A 24,688-nucleotide genomic window follows, 5' to 3' on the forward strand; every position below is an offset into this window, starting at 1 on the left:
AAAAGAAAGATTTTGTTAGAGTATGATGATTTAGTGGTGGGGGAGTCTGATTTTGGTGAGGATGATAATTACTTTTTTGGTGGATCTGGTACTCATGATGTGGTCATAGCGTATGATGCTCATGATGGATATCATGATGATTCGGATGGAGGAGATTCATGGCATTCGGAGGAAATGAAGACACCTCCAACCTCCGAAGATGAGCTATCTGAGGTAGAATCTGATGATGTATTTCCTGTGTTTAACGAAAGTGCTAGATTTGGAGAGCTACGACTTGAAGTTGGTATGAAATTTAACACAAAGCAGGAATTTAGAGAGGCTGTCCGGGAGTATTATATCCAGGAAGATAGGAGGATTTGGTACAAGAAGAATGATAAGAAAAGTTGTAGAGCCTTGTGCAAGACCAAAGATTGTGACTGGGTGGTTTATGCCTCAAAGGATAGTGAGGGAGTTTGCTGGCAGATAAAAACTTTTAATGATGATCATACATGTGCAAGGGAGTGCAAAAATAGGTTGGCAAACAGAAGATGTTTAGCATGTAAGCTGGTGAAGAAGTTAAGGAAGTTTTCTAATCTAAAGCACTCTGAAGCTCTTGCCTACTTCAAGAGCAAATGTGACTTGGATCTTAATAAATCTTCTCTTACAAGGGCTTTAGGAGATTCAAAGCACATAGTGTATGGAGATGCAGCTGCTCAATACAATATGGGTAGAGACTATGGTCTGACTCTTCTTAAGAGCAACCCTGGGTCCACAATTAAAATTGGAGTTATCCCTTAACCAAACCCTGATGAAGCTCCTATTTTTGAAAAGATGTATATACGTTTAGATGGATGCAAGAGAGGATTTAAGGCTGGGTGTAGACCCCTTATAGGGTTGGACGGAGCTTTTTTAAAGATACGCTTTGGTGGACAAATCTTATCAGCCATTGAACAAGACGCGAACAACCAAATTTATGTCATAGCTAATGCAATTTTGAGTGTAAAGAACAAAGAGAATTGGAAATGGTTCTTGGAATTGCTACTTGAAGATCTTGGTGATTACCAACCTAGGTGGTCCTTCATTTGTGACATGCAAAGAGTTGGACAAGATAAGGAAGGAATCAAAGAGTTGAAATCCTGTATGGTCTGGAGACGAAAAGTATGAAAAGTTTGAAGTAATTGGCCACCCAACCAATATGGTAGTTGATTTGGGAGAGAGGCTATGTTTTTATGATTTTTGGCAACTAAGTCGTATTTAATGAATTCTTTTTTATTACATGATCAAGATTCATCTTATATGATGCCATGTTTTGGTTTTTTATTACAAATATATTTAATTATTGTTGGTTGTATCTATTGTAATTGTGTTTGCAGGGATGCCTTGTGTCCATGCTTGTGCTGCGTTGGCTAGGGCTGAAAAATATCCTGATGAATTTTACCACAAATGATTGACAATGGATGCATATAATGACACATATGCATTCCATTTAAATCCTATTCCTGGCCAAGCAATGTGGGAGAAGTCTCCATACAATAGACCACAAGCTCCGAAATTCAAAAAGATGCCAGGGGCACCCAAGAAAAAACGTAGAAAGGATGCTAATGAGGACCCTGATGGAAGAAATAAGCAAAAGACCAAGATGAAGAAGATTTATAAAGAAGGTTCTTGTCACTATTGTGGGGAAAAAGCCCACACCAAGAGAAACTTCCCAAAAAAAAAGGCTGAAAAAATGGCAGCTGTTATAGCAGCTGCGGCTGCTGCTGCTAAAAGTGGTAAAAGTGGTAATTCCAACCCTGCTATTCCTACCATTGCTACTCCAGTTGTGAACGCTGCCCATGTTATTCCACCTGCTGATGTACCATCTCAAGTTGGTGCACACCAAGAAATTCAGCATGAAGGCTAGGCTGAGGTTGAACTTGGCAAGAGTCAACCAATTATATCTCAGAATGAAGATTCTCTACAAGTAATGGTATATTTTAAATTATACCTTAAGTCCTTAACTTTAACCATTATGCAAATTTATTTTTTGCTCAAATTTCACTAATTTCACACTTTTTATAGATAGAGACTAGTCTAGTGCAACATAATGCAAGACCCCAAAGCTTGCAACCAAAAAGAATGGTGTCCCAACCATCTAGTACTCCACCAGCAACCAATGTACCAGTTGATCCAATGCAAGGTGCATCTTCAGGGACAGCCACACGACTAGCTAGTTTTATGAAATTTGTCCCTACTCCCGGATTCAAACCTCCAAGAAAAAAGAATTGAATCGTTGATCATTCTGTCTTTTGGAGCTTTATATGTAATAGGGCATTATACTTTTAGATTAGTTACTTTTGGATTAGTTATCTTATTTCTCTAAGTTTGGATAACTTTGTAATGATGACTTTTGGATAGTTATACTTAGAATGGTTCCTTTTGGATAATTTACTTTGTTTTGTTTGTGTGTTGCATCACATTATACTTTTTAGTTGTGCTTAATACTGAATTTAGTTGTGTTTGAATTCAGTATCAATGTGAATATTTTATTAATGAATTATAAAGAGTTTGGATGATATTTCTTATCTGAAATTGTTATATTTTATTTCTTGTTGTTTGATTCATATTAACACAGGTACAATTTTTATTCATTGAGACTTAAAATAAAAATAGACACAACAATACATATAACAACATACGTTAATTTTTTTTCAAAATATTCCTGCAATTTGAATCAAAACCATCAAAATTTGGCTATTTATCAAAAAACATAAGGCCAATCTTCACCATTTCCATAATAACACAGCAACTACAAGCAAATTTATTACAACCAACAAAACCCCTCCCAATTTCAAAGCCCTAACATCAGATTCCAAACTTCTAATCTTCCAAACAAAGTTCATCTTCCATTCTTCATTATTTTTATTTTTTGGTACTACTCTGCCTCTTGATTCTCCTTCTTTATGAAATTCATTAGCCCAAACAAACAACCCCCACCACCTCTTGCCAATACTCTGCAAACACATTCAGCGGGGATGGAGAAAGAATCAGACACTAAGAAATTTTAGAAAAAGTTAAGAATAATCTTGCACTTACATTGTAGTTTGGACACCCAAAAAAGGGTCTCCCTGGATTTGCATCTATTCCTGACCATCTCAGAACGGGTCTACACCCACACCCACACCACTCTGGAAATAGTTCTTCTCTGCTTCGAGTGGTTCTCCAACCTCCATTAGAGCGTTGATTGCTGGAACTCCGATTTACTGCTGCTACCTATCATGGACTTCATAAAAACCTCTCCCAAAAGAGGAGTAAGAATCGAGGAAGAAGTTAAGGGGCTTCAAATGGATTTGGGGATTAGGGATTTAAATAGTTTCTAGGTACTAAATTGATGCAAAAGTTTCAAATGCCACATAATATATTCGTTAGACGTCCAGCGTGGCAGTCTGTTGTACACATCATCTCTCCGGTAATGATTCTGCAGTAGAAACCACCGTAGGGACTAAATTGATTAAAATTTATAAAGTTTAGGGACTAAATAGAGGCAATTGAAACGTCAAGGACTAAATTGAGGCTCGAGTGTAACTTCAGGGACCAAACTGAGTATTTTCTCTACTAGATATGATTGTATAAATTTAAATTATTGTCTCCATCTGAGGAGTACATGGGAGTACATGGGAGTACGCATTCTTGAAAACTCATAAAAAATGAGATAAAATGATATGTTAAAATTATTATTTATTTAATTATGTGTGACATAATATTGAGTTTAGTTGTATTGTTCTTGAATTACTTGGATATGTATTAATCATTTTAGTTGTTATTTAATTAGTATTTCTGGTTTAATTGTTATATATGCTTGTGTTGTTAGGGATTAATACCTGCCCTAGCAGAGATGTATCCAGGAGTCAGCCATAGATCTTGTGCCAAGGCGACTACTACCCAAGATTTTGATGCTGCCATGGAAAGGCTTAAGAAAATTAACGTTTGAGCTTGGGAATACCTAGACAAGATCAAACCCAAGCAATGGAATAAGGCTCATTTCAGTGAATACCCAAAGGTGGACAACTACACGAATAATAATTGCGAGGGATTTAATAGTAAGGTTAAGAAGATGAGAGGAAAACCCGTCATCACCATACTTGAAGAAGTTAGATGCTATGTCATGAGAATTATAGCACGAAATAAGAAGGCACTAATTGGATACAACGGAAGGTTAACCCCTACACAACAGAGCAGACTTGAGAGGGAGAAAAGGGAAAGCAATAAATGGAGACCTCTGCCAACTGGAGACGATGCTGGAAATGTGTACGAAGTACAATGTTTACCGGTAAAAGTTAGTGTGGATTTGGGCAAGGGAACATGCAGTTGTAGAGTGTGGCAACTAACTGGCCTACCTTGTAGGCATGTATGTGCTGCCCTAGCTTATCAGAACAGAAGACCTGAGGAGTTTGCCCATAACTGGCTAACAATGGGCGCATACAATACAACCTATCAATATTCAATGCTTCCAGTTCTAAGCCAAGAGTTTTGGGAGAAGTTAGATACGTTGCCTATTCTGCCACCTCGCTATAAGAAACCCATTGTGAGACCTTCCCTTAAGAGAGACAAGAGGAATGATGGTCCTGCTGAGATCTCCGACCCTCAAAGAACGAAAAGAAAATATGGAACTATTGTCTACAAATACTATCTGCAAGTATTGATGAGAGGATAATTTATACGCTTTTTGGCATTGTTTTTAGGTAGTTTTTAGTAAGTTCAAGCTACTTTTAGGGATGTTTTCATTAGTTTTTATGTTAAATTCACATTTCTGGACTTTACTATGAGTTTGTGTGTTTTTCTGTGATTTCAGGTAATTTCTGGCTGAAATTGAGGGACTTGAGCAAAACTCTAATGAGGAGGCTGACAAAGGACTGTTGATGCTGTTGGAATCTGACCTCCCTGCACTCGAAATGAATTTTCTGGAGCTTCAAAACTCCGAATGGCGCGCTCTCAACGGCGTTGGAAAGTAGACATCCAGAGCTTTCCAGCAATATATAATAGTCCATATTTTATTTGGGAATTAACGACGTAAATTGGCGTTGAACGCCAATTACATGCTGCTGTCTGGAGTTAAACGCCAGAAACACGTCACGACCCGGAGTTGAACGCCCAAAACACGTTATAACCTGGCGTTCAACTCCAAGAGAAGCCTCAGCTCGTGGATAGATCAAGCTCAGCCCAAACATACACCAGGTGGGCCCCGGATGTGGATTTATGCATCAATTACTTACTCATGTAAACCCTAGTAGCTAGTCTAGTATAAATAGGATAAGTTACTATTGTATTAGACATCTTTGGTCTCAGTTTTGTTTTATTCTTCATCTTAAGAGACTATTGATCACGTTTTAGGGGGCTGGCCATTCGGCCATGCCTGAACCTTTCACTTATGTATTTTCAACGGTGGAGTTTCTGCACACCATAGATTAAGGGTGTGGAGCTCTGCTGTACCTCAAGTTTCAATACAATTACTATTACTTTCTATTCAATTCTCTTTATTCTTATTCCAAGATATACGTTGCACTTCAACTTGATAAATGTGATGATCCGTGACACCCATCATCATTCTCACCTATGAACGCACGTGACTGACAACCACTTCCGTTCTACCTTAGGCCGGGCGCATATCTCTTAGATTCCCCAACAGAATCTTCGTGGTATAAGCTAGATAGATGGCGGCATTCATGGGGATCCGGAAAGTCTAACCTTGTCTGTGGTATTCCGAGTAGGATCCCGGGAATCCGGAAAGTCTAACCTTGTCTGTGGTATTCCGAGTAGGATTCCGGTATTGAATGACTGTGACGAGCTTCAAACTCCTGAAGGCTGGGCGTTAGTGACAGACGCAAAAGAATCAATGGATTCTATTCCAACCTGATTGAGAACCGATAGATGATTAGCCGTGCTGTGACAGAGCATTTGGACCATTTTCACTGAGAGTATGGGATGTAGCCATCAACAAAGGTGATGCCTCCAGACGATTAGCCGTGCAGTGACAGCGCATAGGACCATTTTCCCGAGAGGATGAAAAGTAGCCATTGATGATGGTGATGCCCTACATACAGCTTGCCATGGAAAGGAGTAAGAATGATTGGATGAATGAAATAAAAAAGTAGAGATACGAGAGGAGCACAGCATCTCCATACGCCTATCTGAAAATCCCACCATGGAATTATATGAGTAACTATTTACTATCTTATTTACTGTTTATTATTAATTTTCGAAATCCATGACCATTTAATCTGCCTAACTGAGATTTACAAGGTGACCATAGCTTGCTTCATACCAACAATCTCTGTGGGATCGACCCTTACTCACGTAAGGTATTACTTGGACGACCCAGTGCACTTGCTGGTTAGTTGTGCGGAGTTGTGAATTGAATTTTAGACACCGTGATATTGAGCACCAAGTTTTTGGAGCCATTACCGGGGATTGTTTCGAGTTAGAAAAGAATGAATCACAATTTTGTGCACCAAGTTTTTGGCGCCGTTGCCGGGGATTGTTCGAGTATGGACAACTGACGGTTCATCTTGTTGCTCAGATTAGGTAATTTTCTTTTCAAAAAGTTTTCTAAAATCTTTCAAAAATATTTTTTTATTATTTTCGTTTTTTAATATAATTTTCGAAAAAAAATAATAAAAATACTAAAAAATCATAAAATCATAAAAAACCAAAAATATTTTGTGTTTCTTGTTTGAGTCTTGAGTCAATTTTTAAGTTTGGTGTCATTGCATGCTTTAAAAATTTTTCTTGCATTTTTTCGAAAATTCCATTTATTCATAATGTTCTTCATGATCTTCAAGTTGTTATTGGTAAGTCTTCTTGTTTGATCTTAATGTTTTCTTGTTTTGTGTTGTTTGTTGTTTTTCATGTGCATTTTTCGTTTGTTAGAGTCCATGCATTAAAGATTTCTAAGTTTGGTGTCTTGCATGTTTTCTTTGCATAAAAATTTTTTCAAAATCATGTTCTTGATGTTCATCATGATCTTCAAAGTGTTCTTGGTGTTCATCTTGACATTCATAGTGTTCTTGCATGCATCTTGTGTTTTGATCCAAAATTTTCATGTTTAGGGTCATTTTTGTGTTTTTCTCTCTCATCATAAAAAATTCAAAAATCAAAAAAATATCTTTTCCTTTTTTATCTCCTAATTTTCGAAAATTTGAGTTGACTTAGTCAAAAATTTTAAAAATTAGTTGTTTCTTACAAGTCAAGTCAAATTTTCAATTTTAAAAATCTTATCTTTTCAAAATCTTTTTCAAAAATCACATCTTTTTCATTTTTTTATATAATTTTCGAAATTTTTTTAAAAAAAATATTTTTCAAAATATTTTTCTTATCTTTTACATCATATTTTCGAAAATTAGCTAACAAGTAATGTAATTGATTCAAAAAATTTGAAGTTTGTTACTTTCTTGTTAAGAAAGGTTCAATCTTTAAATTCTAGAATCTTATCTTTTAATTTCTTGTTAGTTAAGTAATTAATTTTAATTTTAAAATTAAATCTTTTTCAACCATATCTTATCTATCTTATCTTTTTATCATATCTTTTTCAAAATTTTATCTTTTTCAAATTTTGACTTCAAAATATCTTATCTAACTTCTTATCTTTTCAAATTTGATTTTAATATCTTTTTCAACTAACTATTTGACTTTTTGTTTGTTTCTTATCTTTTTTAAAATCACCTAACTACTTTTCCCTCTCTAATTTTCGAAAATATCTCATTCTTTTTTCAAAAATTCTTTTTAATTAATTAATTGTTTTAGTTTTAATTCTATCTTATCTTTTATTTTCGAAATTATTAACTTCTTTTTCAAAATTATTTTTGAAATTCTCTATCTCTCCTCTTCTTCTATTTATTTATTTATTTACTAACACTTCTCTTCATCTTTCTTCATCTCAAATCACTACCTCTATCCTTTACCATTCTTCTTCTACCCCCTTCTTTCTCTACTAATAATAAGGATCCTCTTTGCCCAAATATAGGGGATTCCTTTTCTTTTCTTGTTTTCTTCTCTTTCATATGAGCAGGAACAAGGAAAAAGGCATTCTTGTTGAAGCTGATCCTGAACCTGAAAGGACTCTGAAGAGGAAACTAAAAAGACAAATCTTCTACCTCTGAGTAATGGGAGATAGAGAGATTCATCTCAAGGTCCATAGCTCAGTAGAAGAGCATTTGACTGCACATCAAGAGAGCATGAGAAATTCCCTCTTCAAGAAATCCCTGAGATACCTCAGGGGATACATGTTCCTCCACATAATTATTGGAAGCAACTAGGATAGGAACACCAAAATCACTATGGATCATGCAACAAAGCAAGGAAGAGACATAAAGGATCTCAAAAGCACCATTGGACCTTCAAGAAGGCGCCACCCTCACTCAGGTGGACTCATTCCTTGTTCTTATTTTCTCTGCTTTTTCGGTTTTTATGCTTCATGTCTATCTATATTTTGTGTCTCTACTTCATGATCATTAGTATGTAGTAACTCTGTCTTAAAGCTATGAATAAAATGTATAAATCCTTCACCTCTCTTAAATAAAAAAAATGTTTTTAATTCAAAAGAACAAGAAGTACATAAATTTTGAATTTATCCTTGAATTTAATTTAATTATATTGATGTGGTGACAATACTTTTTGTTTTCTGAATGAATGCTTGAACAGTGCATATTTTTGATCTTGTTGTTTATGAATGTTAAAATTGTTGGCTCTTGAAAGAATGATGAATAAGAGAAATGTTATTGATGATCTGAAAAATCATAAAATTGATTCTTGAAGCAAGAAAAAGCAGTGAAAAACAAAAGCTTGCAAAAAAAATAAATAATAATAATGGCGAAAAAAATAGAAAGAAAAAGAAAAAGCAAGCAGAAAAAGCCAATAGCCCTTAAAACCAAAAGGCAAGGGTAAAAAGGATCCAAGGCTTTGAGCATCAATGGATAGGAGGGCCCAAGGAAATAAAATCCAGGCCTAAGCGGCTAAATCAAGCTGTCCCTAACCATGTGCTTGTGGCATGAAGGTCCAAGTGAAAAGCTTGAGACTGAGTGGTTAAAGTCGTGATCCAAAGCAAAAAGAGTATGCTTAAGAGCTCTGGACACCTCTAACTGGGGACTCTAGCAAAGCTGAGTCACAATCTGAAAAGGTTCACCCAGTCATGTGTCTGTGGCATTTATGTATCCGGTGGTAATACTGGAAAACAAAATGCATAGGGCCACGGCCAAGACTCATAAGTAGCTGTGTTCAAGAATCAACATGCTTAACTAGGAAAGTCAATAACACTATCCGAAATTCGAAGTTCCTAGAGAAGCCAATCATTCAAAACTTCAAAGGAAAAAGTGAGATGCCAAAACTGTTCAGAAGCAAAAAGCTACAAGTCCCGCTCATCTAATTAGAATTAATATTCATTGATATTTTGGAATTCACAGTATATTCTCTTCTTTTATCCTAATTGATTTTCAGTGCTTGGGGACAAGCAACAAATTTAAGTTGGTGTTGTGATGAGAGGATAATTTATACGCTTTTTTAGCATTGTTTTTTAGGTAGTTTTTAGTAAGTTCAAGCTACTTTAGGGATGTTTTCATTGGTTTTTATGTTAAATTCACATTTCTGGACTTACTATGAGTTTTTGTGTTTTCTGTGATTTCAGGTAATTCTGCAATATATAATAGTCCATATTTTATTTGGGAATTGACGACGTAAATTGGCGTTGAACGCCAATTACATGCTGCTGTCTGGAGTTAAACGCCAGAAACACGTCACGACCCGGAGTTGAACGCCCAAAACACGTTATAACCTGGCGTTCAACTCCAAGAGAAGCCTCAGCTCGTGGATAGATCAAGCTCAGCCCAAACATACACCAGGTGGGCCCCGGATGTGGATTTATGCATCAATTACTTACTCATGTAAACCCTAGTAGCTAGTCTAGTATAAATAGGATAAGTTACTATTGTATTAGACATCTTTGGTCTCAGTTTTATTTTATTCTTCATCTTAAGAGACTATTGATCACGTTTTAGGGGACTGGCCATTCGGCCATGCCTGAACCTTTCACTTATGTATTTTCAACGGTGGAGTTTCTGCACACCATAGATTAAGGGTGTGGAGCTCTGCTGTACCTCAAGTTTCAATACAATTACTATTACTTTCTATTCAATTCTCTTTATTCTTATTCCAAGATATACGTTGCACTTCAACTTGATAAATGTGATGATCCGTGACACCCATCATCATTCTCACCTATGAACGCACGTAAGGTATTACTTGGACGACCCAGTGCACTTGCTGGTTAGTTGTGCGGAGTTGTGAATTGAATTTTAGACACCGTGATATTGAGCACCAAGTTTTTGGAGCCATTACCGGGGATTGTTTCGAGTTAGAAAAGAATGAATCACAATTTCGTGCACCAGGTATCTTCTTTAATCATTGTGCAATTTACATTATAACAATTTCCTATTTTATGTGCATGTAACTATATTGTCTGCAATTACAATGATGTTATTACAATTTTCTATTTCGATTGTAGCCGGGTCAGAACAAGAGAAGTTGCAAATAGAGGAAAGAAGCAATGGCTAGTGGGAGTGGTGCACCTCAAGAGTATGTAAATGCGGGGGATGAAGATCCTGATGTTTTGGTCAAAATGTATTGGGAGAAAACTTTGGAAGCTGCAGATGCTGAGGCTGTAGCAGCAGGCACTAGTGAGGGAAGTGGTTTAGCAGCCCCACAAGCTGCAGTTGTAAGTGCCATTTCATTTTCTTTGTCATTAACTATGTAACATTCTGCAATCACTAATCTATTGCTTCTTGTATTAACTCTGGGAAACTCAACCGAATCCCCTACCGAACCCTACAATAATATAAATGCCTGCTAAAAGGAGAAGTGTTAAGAGACCTCCTTCAACTGTTCCACCATCTACCAGACCTTCCTCTACCAACTCTCCCACAACTAACTCAGAAACAACACCAATGGTTACATCTCAAACAATGAAAGGTGCTAGTGCTGGGACAACCACACGTTTTATGCAGTTTATGCCTGGTGCAACATCAACTGTTAGAGGCAAAGGAACAACGGTCAGAGGCAGAGGAACTTCTAGTGGACCCAGTAATGTTGTTTCAAGCGAGAGCAGAAACTCAACTCCAAAATCATAGTTGTTTAGTTGATGAAAACTACTTATTTTGCTGTATTACTTCAATCTTGTTTTAAACTAAATTAGACTTTTAGGCTTTTTTTTGGTATGTTTTATGTAATCAAGAGAGATGACAGACTCTTCTGTTTTATTCTGTTGTTATGATGTTCTGAGCACAGTCTCTAGACTCTTTAATTATATTTTGGTAATATGAGGTACTCTTTAACAAATTCTACACTCTTGTGTTCCTCTATGAATCTACAATGTATCACAAGCTGAAGTTTGTTTAACCTTTAAAGATAGTGTTATAGAATTATAAACTTGTGTCGCAATTTTGTACGACAGGAATTAATACATGACAAATGCACATTTTAGACAGCATCTCATTAATCTTACAGGACCTGTTTAGTCAAATAATCCAAATACACATGATTATCTATGCCATTTAATTAATCATTCATGACTACTCCTATCAAATATAACAAACTGAATTGGTTCAAACTAGTTTGTCATTCTTAACAACAAACAATGCTCATAAACAATAATATCCAAATTACATTAATCCTATATTTTCATCACTAAATAAAAATTATAAGTTAAACAAAACACAGCCACCAATGCTATAATTACAAGCAACACTTTACTTGTTCTAACTTTGCCCCCTGAGTTTTTTCATTTTTCTTGCAATCATGGAGAAGCTTTCTTGATTCTCCCTTTTAACTGCAGTGATTGTCAACCCATCTTCACATATTGTATAAGAATGCTCTGTATTTCTTTTAGCTAATGATCTTGCAAGACCTTCCCAACCTTCTTCGATCTCATCCACCCACAAAAAATATTTGCAGTTTCTTGTCTAGAAAATCAAAATACCCATGCCCATCCAACTGTCAAGGAAAATTAAAAAAATGGAACCTTCACAAAAAAAAGAAAAAAGAAAGATGCTTAGCCATTACCTTCCAGAGAGGACATCGGATGAACCATCTATTTGGGGTTGTTACCATGTCAGATTCCATTAACGCAACCTCCGGTCTACAGAAGCATCTCCCATCAAGCTTCTTTTCCTTCTTCTTCCTCGAACTCAAAATATTGCTGTAACTTACATTACTTATAGCAGAGTTACATCTGCGCAGAGACATGGCCAGGGGTTAGAGGATTTTTCTTTGTCAGTGTTCGTGTTTGAGGAAGAAACGAAAATGAAATAGTTTCAATTTCTGGGTTAGGGTAAACATTGGAGAAGAAAGGAACAAGAAAGGCATGCTAGGGTTTCAGTTTTTGTAGAGGTATACGTTGGATTACACGTAGATAGGTTTGGAGTGGTTTTGTTGCCACGTAGGTTCGGATATTAACGAACCAAGTGCGTAACCAAGGTCAGGGTATTTCTAGCACACGGAGGCCATCTTCCGTGGTTACAATGTGTGTTTCCTTCTTCTATGGTTACATTTGTCAGCATTTGTATCTTTCATGGGTACAAATGGTCATTTACTCAATGTTAAAAAAATTGAGAGGATCCGTTTCCTGAATTGCCAGTCCTAATTGATAATGATATATAAAAATGATAAAATGAGTAAATGAATGAAAAAGATAGAAAGAGAGAAGAGAAAAAACTTTTTAATTTTGTAAAACAATTCATCAATCATATAACATGCAAATAAATAATACTAAAAAATATAATAAATTAGTTTATAACATAAAACATTCCATCAAAATTTAAATATGTAATATGCAAGAAAAAAATAAAATAATAATTCATCAAGGACAATTATATGGTACAGATTTAGGCATACAGATTGAAGGAGATGTTGACAAGTGTCGAGGATGGTGGATGCAGGGAATAGGCTTGGCAGAGCTCTGCAAGCTTGCCTGCCATGGTTGTTGAAGGGGTAGCCGGCTAATTGAATAAGGTTATGAGGAGCCAATGTCTGGGAGTTGGGCTGGGCCTTTGATCTCTTTTTTTGGTTTTGGTCTTTAGTGCTGGACTTGTTTAATATAGTTGGACTATTGTTTGCTGTAGGCTTCTTCATTTTGTAATGGGGGTCATGTTCTTTCTTTCTGCAGGTCCAAAGCATAGCAAACAAGAGGAGGATCTGGAAGAAAACAACCTCAAGCACAACTTCACTAGTATTTATGTCTCCCACTTTATTTTACTACCATAAACCATAGCAAGGGAGACACATGTATAGGTGAGTTTCTGTGAAAATATCTTGCAAAGTTTACATGCACAAAAACTGTGTCGGACAGCATTTTGCATTAACACATTACATCATGATCGTTCACCTGGAGGCACAAATAACTTTGAGCAGCTTCTTCTCTTTCTAGCACTATTGCTATTCCTATATCGGGACTAGGTTCTGCTTGCTTCAGGGAGAAAAAATCTACATATTCGTTAATTATTTCTCATTTCATATCTTTAAATATAGCTGAATGTATGACGAATGTTGTTGACGTATTTACAATTATTAAACCAGCAACTATTAGTTTGGTAGTTATTTTACTGATTTACCTAAATACAAATTGAGAGTTTCACTTATCTTTCGAACATTCAGTTGGCCTTTGAGTAGAATTAATTAGGTATTGATTTATCAGGTAAGAGTATGCAGTCAAAACATTAGTTTCAAAGCAACCATCAAACCCTTATTAAAACTAACAGTTACTGAAAACAACCAAACATAACCGATTTTTGTTGAATTTAATCAAAAAGGGGTTTAATATGAGTCCTGAAAGGCCTGACTACCTTGTTCATAACAAACAATCACAAAACTCCACACCAATGTTCATTGATGACTACTTGAGGCATGACTCACAGAAACTAGGTCTCATAAGGAATCTTCAAATGGCAAAATACCCTGCACCTGTTTTTCCAAGTTTACTACAACATAAGAAGCGATGCTTGACCCCAGAAAAGGTTTTCACTTTCGCACAAAGCACCGAAACATTTCAGGTAAGTTTCCTAGACCAAACAGCACCTTTCAGGAGAAACAAATGATTCCAATAGGCAACGTCCAACGGCAATAATCAGTTACATAAAAAATACAAAACATTCTACACAGGCAGTATTTATCCTTTAATTTCACCCCCACGTCTGTCAAACCCTAAACCTCTTACATTTGTCCTTGAACAATTAAAAAAAACTTAAAAAATATGCCTACAGATTTTAATTAACACTCAAATCCACCTGATTCATCTTCACCCCCAATTGCAGCACACTTTCATACCTTCCACGACGACCGAGCTCGAACAGCAGTTACTTCTGATCAATTTGGCAGTGGAAGCGTCCACGGCCAGACGGAGTCAACACTGGATAAGAGGAAAACCAGCAACGTCTTTTGCAACTGGTTTCCAGCCTTAAACCTCCACCGCCGCGACACCTTCAGCAGATGTATCCCTGTCCGTCGAACCTACGGCTTCATATTTGGGGATAGCATCTTCCTTCTTGCTTCGGCCTCCATGGATGCATCGACACATGAGTTTCTGTTTTTCTCCTCCCATTCACAAAGGGAAAAAAACCTCCATCCTTACATACCCAATTTACTTTTTTGTCAAAGCCCAAAGCAAACAACCCACCAACAGATACCAAACCAAAAAAGAATGGCTAACGGCTTAGCCAGCACCTGCCATCAACCAGGGATAAGTCCTGCAACAACATAGCAATGTGTCAACCTCCTGTGCATTTAGGCAGAAAATTTGTAAATCTGTATCACTTTTAATCTGTACCATAGATTGACCCTTCATCAATCACTACAATAAGTTGAACCAATCACTCACTATAATAAGTTAAATCAATTACCTACAAAGAACTAAATTTATAGTCACTAACCATATTTCTCTTATGTTCATGAGACATTGAAAAAGAAAAATACACATGATGAAAGTAAAAAAGCATATCAACCAATATAAGAAAGGAGGTGAAAAGGGATAAATGTTGAAATGAAGAGAAGGAACAAAAGAATTAAGCTAGGGAGTGACAAGGAGAGAAATTAGATGTTGCCCTTGAAAGAGCAATGAGATTAAAATTGAATGGGGAATTATAAGAAATGAATTTCCAAGTTCAAAAAAAAAGCGAGAAATATTGTAATCCAATTATAATCAGGAGATGCTATCTGATAATTTTTTATTGCAAAATTAGATATAAATAATAGATTAATTAGTCATTGATAATGATATATAAGAAAAATAGAGTGAGTGAATGAAGGAGAGAGATTGAGAAAGAAAAAGAAAGGACAGAATACTCTAATTTTAGAGAAAAAAAATTAGATTTTATTTATAATAAGAGAATGACATGTAGCATAATTTGATTATAAAATTAGTAATATATAATATATTTATTCTCTTAAAATTTTTCCTTCTTTATAACGATATTTTAGATAGTAAAATTAATTTTTTATTATTCTAATGGATTTAGCATAAATAAATAATTATTATTTGACACAAAAAATTGTTATTAATATTATAAAGAAGAAAAAAGTTTAAAGAAAGTTTTAAAAAATATTTTTTAATCATTAAAATTCAATCTGAAATATTGTTTAACTTTCTTTGATTTTTATTTTGGTAAAATACTTTCTTTAAATTTTTTTGTTCATATATATAATTTGAGGGTAAAACTTACTCATCTTTTGTAAATATGAATTTTTATATGCACTAAAGACTTCATTTTAAACATGTAAAAGAAAGAAAAACACATAATGTAAATTGAAATTAAATTGCTTGAATTTGAAATTACAGAAAAAAAGTGTATAACTTCAATTTAAAGAAAATAACCAATGTCTTCAACAAAGTCAAAGGACTTTGAAATATAAATGACAATGCAAAATTTAAAAGAAGAAAGAAAAGGGCTTTGCAAAGAAAAAGTAGACTGCAGGAAGAGAACTTAAAAAAAAAATTTAAAAAGAAAATGTAAAGACATTAATTAAAAGACATGGAAGGAATCTTACAGAAATGAACTCGAGGCAAATTCAGAAATTTGTTATTAGGATGTGAGTGTACAAGAGTGTTTTCCGAAGACAAATTTCAACCCCTTGCTTCTTTTGAGCCTCGTTAATTTATAGACCAATTCGACCAATTTTTTGCTGTCAAATGTCACCTCTGAGAAGTCCGAAAAAATAACTATTCCTGCCAAGTGCAAAGCCAAGTAACTACCCTTGTGCAATACACCATCAATCTTAATACGTTGTCTGTCAACCTCATTCTTCGACAAGCTATGGCAGATCGTGACCCCTTTCTATCGACACCTATTTTTCGAGCTAACATCCTTGCAAGTTCGACCAACAACATTTCAATTCACAAATTTCTTCGACTAACAAATTGTCCCCTAGGATTATTATTATTATCATCGAAATCTTTTTAAAGATGAAATAATTAATCCTGAACAAGATTTATCTTAAATTCGAGATAAACAAATAGTAAAGGGAGAAGGTCCATTCACATATTTGATAACCATCTCTATTAGCATGATCCCATTAATTACGCACATCTCACGTGTCACTAATTAATTACTCTCTTCTATCTCTCTCTTATGCACTTCAATTTTTCAGAATAATATATTTAATAAAAAAACTCATTCTCCTTCTAGATTCAAAAGTTTTCAAAACCAATTACCTTCAACATTTCTCCTTTTCACCTTCTCCTTTCATCATCATTATTGTGAAGAACTCCAAGCTTCAAATTTTACTACTCTTCTGTGTTTTCCTGGTACATTCCACCTCATCTTAATTCTTTGTTATTTTAAACACTTCTATTTCCTTAACCAGTTTTTGTTAAAATTCTTATTCATAAAAATACATAATCTTTGGGATTCGCATAATATCATGCAAATTTTCTTTTACATTTTTATTAAATTCCGAAAACTAATGATTAAGTTCATTTCTATTCAAACTGTACAGAAATGGATGCCTCAACTTCTCTCGCGATTATTTCAGCAAAAGTCAAAGAAAAACAAACATCAGAACAAGAAAAAGAACAGACAACCATAAGGGTTATTGAACAATCAAACTTGAAGATCCTTTTAAATACAACAGATACCGTCATCGAAGATCCGATCGATACTGAGAATGAAAAGAAAGTCTTTTTCCCTTTCTCCGTTGAAAATGAACTTCATTGATTTCTTAGTCCCCTGAATTATCTTGAACAAGCAAAGAAAGTCTCTCACTACTTTTCTAGTTGCGAAGGCCAAGACTTACTAATTAAATAAGATCTATTCGTAGCTCCCTTTGTTGACCATGCTCGACCATGCCGCAACAATCCAAAAATTACTTTCAAGAATGTGAACTTTTTCTCCTAGTTTAAAAGACTCGAAACCTCTAAGAAGAACGATGGAAATTTCGAGGAATTTATGATCTTCTTCGACTCTCACATTTCTAACCTTCAACACCCCATTGGATGATTGGTGCTGCATTATATTTTTGGAACAAAATCATCTAACAACTTTCATTTACTATGTGGTATTGTTGGACCCACACTGTTTGATGTAGCAGCCATTATCGGGCTCTCACCAATTGGCCCTGTGCTTACTTTCGACATGAAACCTGAGCACAAATATAACATTATTGAAAAATGCTCTTATGGAGAATTTATAAAAGAAAACATGGGAAAAGATAATAGCCCAATCACAGAGGATGAACATGTCGCCTTCTTGTACTACTGGCTCAAAGCTATAATTTTTTGCTCAAGAAGTGCTTCGACATAAAAACTATACATTACAATGGCTTCTCTTATTCATGAGAAACGTAAACTCAACCTAGCTAAATTACTGTTAGGAAATCTTTATGATGAGCTAGGGAAGATGGTTGATAGCCTTTAAAGCAAATCTTTTGTTAGTGCCAGAGGACCTCTCTAGTTACTACAACTTTAGCTACACGCTGTCTTCGAAAAGCACATGAAACATAAAGGAGTAGCTCCTTTAGATGCAACCAAATTTCACTCATTCACATTCCACCAATGAGCTCTTCTGGGAAGTATTTTTAAAACTTCACTCTAGCACTAGTTTTCAAAATGAAAACTTAAATTTTTCTCCGTTCATTGACCGCAAATGTGGAGTAACTTGGTTTTGACGTCCCATAGTTCAAAAAGATGAAGATGCAGAGGCACAACGTCTGAATGATGAAATGTGGTCGAACTTTTTCACTATTTAACTGATACCAACAGGCATTCCTCAATACAAGAAAGACTGATTCTAAGTCACTCTTCATGCTACCCATTATGTAGCAAGACAAATAGATTTTTCTCAAACTATTCCAGTACCATTCCCAAGCAAGACTTCTCCTCTCTGCCAAATAAACTTTAAAAGGAAGAAAGAAATCGAACATCAAAGTAGCTACTTCCCTCTCTCTTTTATTTGTAGTAGTTATGTTACTAAGTCCTTCGTCGAATAATGGTGGAAGAACTATTACTCCCACTACGATTGATTACTAGAAGATATCTCCAATGGACTTACAAAATCCTTTCTAGGCATAATCGAAGTACTAATGTCGAAACTCTCAAAAAGAAAGGTTATGTCATCACACACCAGAAGGGAAAAAAGATGCATAAAGTCTCACCAAAAGTTTCTCAGACCAGCAAGGTATCTGGAACAACTTTAAATTCATCTTTTATGCAAATATAAGTACTACTTGCTTTCAACAACAATCCATTCTCTTTACATACATTTGACACACTTCCATTTAGGGAGACTTCTCCATTCTAGAATCTACTGATAAATCCATCAATTCATCCTCAACAGGGACTCCTAGCAATTCCAACGAATCCTTTACTACCTCAAACTGCTCAAATTCTGATAATTCATCAAGCTCATCACACTCATCAAGCTCTCATCCTCGAGAAGCTAAGGTATTTCAATAGTTCTTACTATTTCCATTTACAAAACATATTTGTTATAATTTCGAGACCAATTCTCAAGCCAAGTAACTAAAATCATTACAGGTCGAAAAATCCCCTCATAAACTATCCTCGATTTTGAATATAACACCAATCGAAACCAAATCTCTTGTACAGTAGAAAAAATAATTTCCAACATCTTTCTCGTCAAGTGGACATGTCTTATCATATTATTTACATGATGAGAAAGAGGTTAGTCAACCTGTCGAAGAAACTGACTTCAAAGATCAACAGAACAAAGGAAGACATGTCAAAAAAACTGACTTCAAAGATCAACAAGACAAAGGAAGTCCTTCGAAAGGTCAGACCACCGAAAAAGAACCTTTTCCTGAAAAGATCCATGAAAAATAGTCCAAGTAAAGAACACAGGGAAGACAATAAACTGGCTCCAATGTTGATACGCAAGCTAATGATACATACAACATTGTTGATGGAGTGGATCTTGGTACCAATCCACAATAAGAATGTAAACAATCTGTACCAAACAAAGATTCTAGCCCACAAGAGGCCATATTAGAAGAAATCCTTCTGCTATCAAGTTTATCTTACAAAATAGAAGTGGCTTCTCAATTTCCATCCAGCAACAAATTACCAGAATTTGAATTTTTGAAAGAGTTAACACCTAGACCCTTGAAAGTTTAAAGATGCTTCTTCATCTTTCAAAGCACACCATTAATGAATGGATAAATCGAGATGATCTAAATACTTTTCTCTCTGACATTCTGAGCACAACTCTTGAGTATCGAGTACTTATCTACTTCTCCGAGCAAGTGAAGAAATTCAAGAAAATTGATAATAGCTTATTTATTTCTCACAACAAGCTCACCGACAATAAGAAAGGCATGGCTGAAATCGAGATAGAATCTGAATAACTTGAAGCTTCATTTGTATCAACACAAAAAACTTACAACAAATATTAAGCAAATATTGCCCATGCAGCCAGTGCTCTCGAACAATTAGCTCGACGAAGGAAAGAGCTTGAAAAGGAACTTGCCCAAGTTTGCGCAGACGAAACTCCGTTGCGAAGACTTTTCCTCAAAGCTGATAAAAAGAAAAGAGCCCTCAATTGAGATCTATGCAAAATGGAGAGCACTCGAGATGAAATCAGGAGGAAATACAAAAATTACAACTTGAAGAGCATAAAGAAGTTGTTGTCTACAACTCGATTGATGAGGAAATAGTGCATATCACATTCGAAATAGAAGAACTCTTGGAGCCTTATCTATGAAGACTTTGAATGCCAAGTTTCTTTGTATTTTGTTTTCACTTACTTATCCTTTATTATCTTTATGCTATCGACACTTTGTTCTTTATTTCAAATATTATCCTTCAGACATCAATACTGTTTTAAATATTTTCCATTGATCGATTCAATTTCGACACCAGTATCAATATGTTTGTTTTTATAAGCATTTCTTGAATACAACTTGATTACTTGATAAGGTCCCTTCTAATTAGGGGACCACTTTCAATAAACCCTTGATTTTTTCCTAATGGAAGAATTGTTTTTAAAATTAATTCACCAATATGAAAAACTATTTCCTTTACACGTCGATTATAAACACGAGCCGTACTCTCCTTTTGACGAATAAGATTATCAAGTTCAAGGATATGCTCACCATCTAAGTTATTTAATTCATCAAATTAGCATTCTAATAATCTTCAATTGGCAAATCATCTTGTTCATCACCCGCATAGTATTAAGATTAATTTCTAAAAACAACATGGCATCATGGCCATAAACCAATTTATAAGGAGACGCATTTATCGATCCTCTCAAAGAATTCTGATAAGCCCATAAAACTTGACTTAATGACTTGTGCCAAGTTTGTGATTTCTTACCGATTTATTTTTGATTAAATTAATCAAAATTTTATTTGCGACCTCAACTTGAGCTTTTGCTTGTGCATAATATGAGGTCGAAGTTATCATTTTTATATTCCTCAATGCTTCAAAATTATTTATGCGTCGACCAGTAAACATGGTACCGTGATCAGTACTTAAATTTTGAGAAATTCTAAAACGATGGATTATATTTTTCTCGATAAATTCGATAATTTTTTTTGACCGACTTCTTTTAAACGAATAGCTTCTATCCACTTAGTAAAATAATCTATTGCTACCAAAATAAAATTATGATTTTTCGATGATGGAGGATGAATCATACCAATCAAGTCTAAAGCGCAAGCTCTAAATGGCCAGGGTTTAATGATCGAGTGCAATTCGGAGGCAGGTATTTGTTATATTACACCATGCTTTTGACATTCTTGGCATGTTTTTGCATATTCAATGCAATCTTTAATAATGGTCAGCCAAAACACTCGATCATGCCGTAATACCCATTTCATTCTTTCACCTGCTTGATGTGCTCCACAAATATCCTCATGAACTTCTCCAAGAGCAACTGCAGCTTTAGACTTGCCCAAACATCTCATTAGGCTTCCTTTGATACCTTTTTTAATATAATTCCTCTCCCATCATTAAAAAATTCATTGCCCTTAATTTTTTTTTTCAATCAACCTGAACATTAGGATTTTTTTAAATATTTAGTAATAAGTTTTTTCCAATCATTAGCATCCCACTCATCAATCACCAAGATTTCTCATTCTTTAATAGGCACAAGAATTTGTTGCACCGTTGCCAAACTCTCTAAAGTTCTATGAGAAATTTTGTATTTTGTAATAGTATGAGCTAATTCATTTGTCACTTCATTTCAAATTCTCGAAATATGTATTAGTGATACTTTTCGAAATAAGACGAATAATTTCCATGCTGTTGACAAATATTTTTCCAACACCTCACTTGTACACTTAACTTCTTTCGATAACTGCTTTAAAACTAATTAAGAATCTCCTAAAATCTGAACATCTTGTGCCCCTTGGTAATCAATATTTCCAACCCAATATCAAAGTCTCATACTCAGCGACATTATTCAAACATGGATATTTTAATTCAAACAAAAATTTTGATGGACTCCTTTTGAGGACATCATCAAAATGCCAACACCAGCACCATCTTTATGTTTTGATCTATCGAAATACAATTTTCAAGGTTTGACTTCAACAATATTTGTCCCCTGGTCATTAAGATTATCTGGTTGATCGACCAAGAAATCTGCAATGACTTAACCTTTAACTGCCCTAGTAGGGACACATTGTAAATAAAATTCTGTCAAGACAAGCATCGATTTGCCAATTCGACCACACAAAATTGGATAAGATAACATGTATTTAACAAAGTCCATTTGTGCAATAACCCTGATGGTTTTGGCTATCATGTAACATTTAAGCTTTGTACAAGCATAATAAAGGGAGAGACACAACTTCTCAATTGGAGAATATCTTGTCTCAATATCAGACAAAATCCTACTTAAATAATAAATAGCTCTTTCATTTTCTGCTTCATCATCCTGCACTAGCATACATCCAATTGTATTTGTCGAAGCTGCACCATACAATTTCAAAGGCTCTAAAGGACGAACTGTAGCCAGGCTAGGTGCATTAGAAAGGTAAGCCTTGATCGAATCAAATGCCTCTTGATGTTCCTAAGTCCATACATATTCTTTTAATTTGACTTTTTCCAGAAAAGATTGACCTTCCTTTTTCGGCTTTAGGGGTGGAAATTTCTAGATTGTTTTAGCCTTATTTTGTTCAACTGCAAGTCCTTTTTTCTAAACTACAAAACCTAAAAAAATTCTCCGTAGATACACCAAATGCACATTTCAGGGGATTCATTTTTAATCCTTTTCAATGCATTGTATCAAAGGCTTTGCGCAAATAATCAAGATGTTGATCAATGGAGTTCGATTTAAGGATCACATCATTGATATAAACCTCTATAAATTTTCTAATATATTTATGAAAAATTACATTCATAGCATGTTGATATGTTTCTCTTGCATTATTTAAACCAAAAGGCATTATCACCCATTCATAGGTACCTAAAGCACCTGGGCATCGAAAGGCCGTCTTCGACACATCTTTCTCAACAATAAAGATTTTATTATATACAGAATATCCATCCATAAAATTTAATATTTCATTACCAATTGCAGAATTAATTAACATGTCTGCCGTATGCATAAAATACTCATCTTTAGGAGTTGGATTGTTCAGATCTCGAAAATCGATACAAACGCGCAACTTTCCATTTCTCTTCATTAAATGTTTGACACCCAATCGACGTAACGGGCAGTCCGAATAAACTAAGCTTTAATTAATCGTTCGATCTCCTCTTTAATTTTAAGATTTATTTTAGGAGTAAAATGCCTAGGAGCCTGTTTTACTGGTTGAGAAACGGCTTTAACGATAATCAATGTGTAACACCCTAATATTCAAATCCTTATGCTCGAGTCATAAGTCAATGATATTACGGTGGTACGACTCTCAGGTGGATTTTTAATACATAAATATAGGTATTTCGAAAGGAGTATTAATCGAAAAGCCTGAAAATAGAATAAAATAAAATCGCGAAGACGTATCACTCACGTTTTGATAACTAAAAGGTAAAGCGTGAAGTCGAAAGCGATATACAGATAAAGGCATAAAGAAGAATAAGAGAAGGACAGTATATAGATATATAACATAAGTAAATAGTCACTAGTCGTGACCCACGAAATTTAGGTCGGCTAGGGTACAGTATAACAGTAGTTGACAACATAATCTCCTAATCTCTCCCAAAAGAAACATAAGAGCCTCTATAGGCAAGTTCCAAAGAGTTTAATACATAATATAAGTTCTTCAAAATAAAGCTGGAGATATTCTAAGCAAAATATAAAGTGGAGAATGTAAAGATCTTCGCCACCTCTCAGATGAACCACAGCTCACTTCTATGCACCTGGACATGTATCTGAAAAATAAGAGATATATACGGAATGAGAAGCCCCGACTCATGGGTTCCCAGTACGGTAAAAGTGCCAAATAAATACATTACACTGCAATAAAAACTCACTAAGCATCTTAAACTTCCTTTCACCAAATATTCACCATATGTTCTCGCTAATCCATAAACAGACAACTGTCATAAGGTAATGCTATTTCTAAATCATATCTTTCATGCTTTTCAACTATTTTTAACTCCCCAACGAATCGGAATCAAGTTCATAAACAAAACCATCACCAGTTATTTTTATCTCAACAATTCTATATCAATACTTCATACTCTCACCTGGTTTAAGTGAAATCACTTCACTACGTCTACCCAGGAAACTCAAATGATCTCATTCAATAGTCATTGTAATTATTCAATTACACCATCAACTCATCTCATCAAGCACAGCCCTCAGCGTCCACCGACACCAGCATGAGGGACCTCTCAGTTGTACAAACACAGGAAATACAGATAAGTAATACACAATTAAAGTACAAGTAGAATAAGTAGCACATAATCAGGTAACATTGCATATATGATATAGCAATCCAAAACAAATAGACAAACCCAAACAATTCAAACATATGCAAATAATGTATGCCTGCCCTATGGCTGATGATATCATCTGTCGGTTATATAGCCAACCCGACATGTCCTGGTAGCTAACCATGGACAGAAACACCCATCGCGGAGCAAGTAGGTTTGTGCTACAACCCCCTTGCTACTACCCGCTCAATCCAGAGCCAGTGGAATAACAACTACTGCGGCTACTACCCAGGCGGGTGTTTAAAAGCTCAACCTGGAGCGAGTGCATTCACCACTACTGCCGCTACTATCCAAGTG

Source organism: Arachis stenosperma, chromosome 9 (assembly GCF_014773155.1).
Source record: "Arachis stenosperma cultivar V10309 chromosome 9, arast.V10309.gnm1.PFL2, whole genome shotgun sequence".
In the NCBI taxonomy this organism is placed as follows: Eukaryota; Viridiplantae; Streptophyta; class Magnoliopsida; order Fabales; family Fabaceae; genus Arachis; species Arachis stenosperma.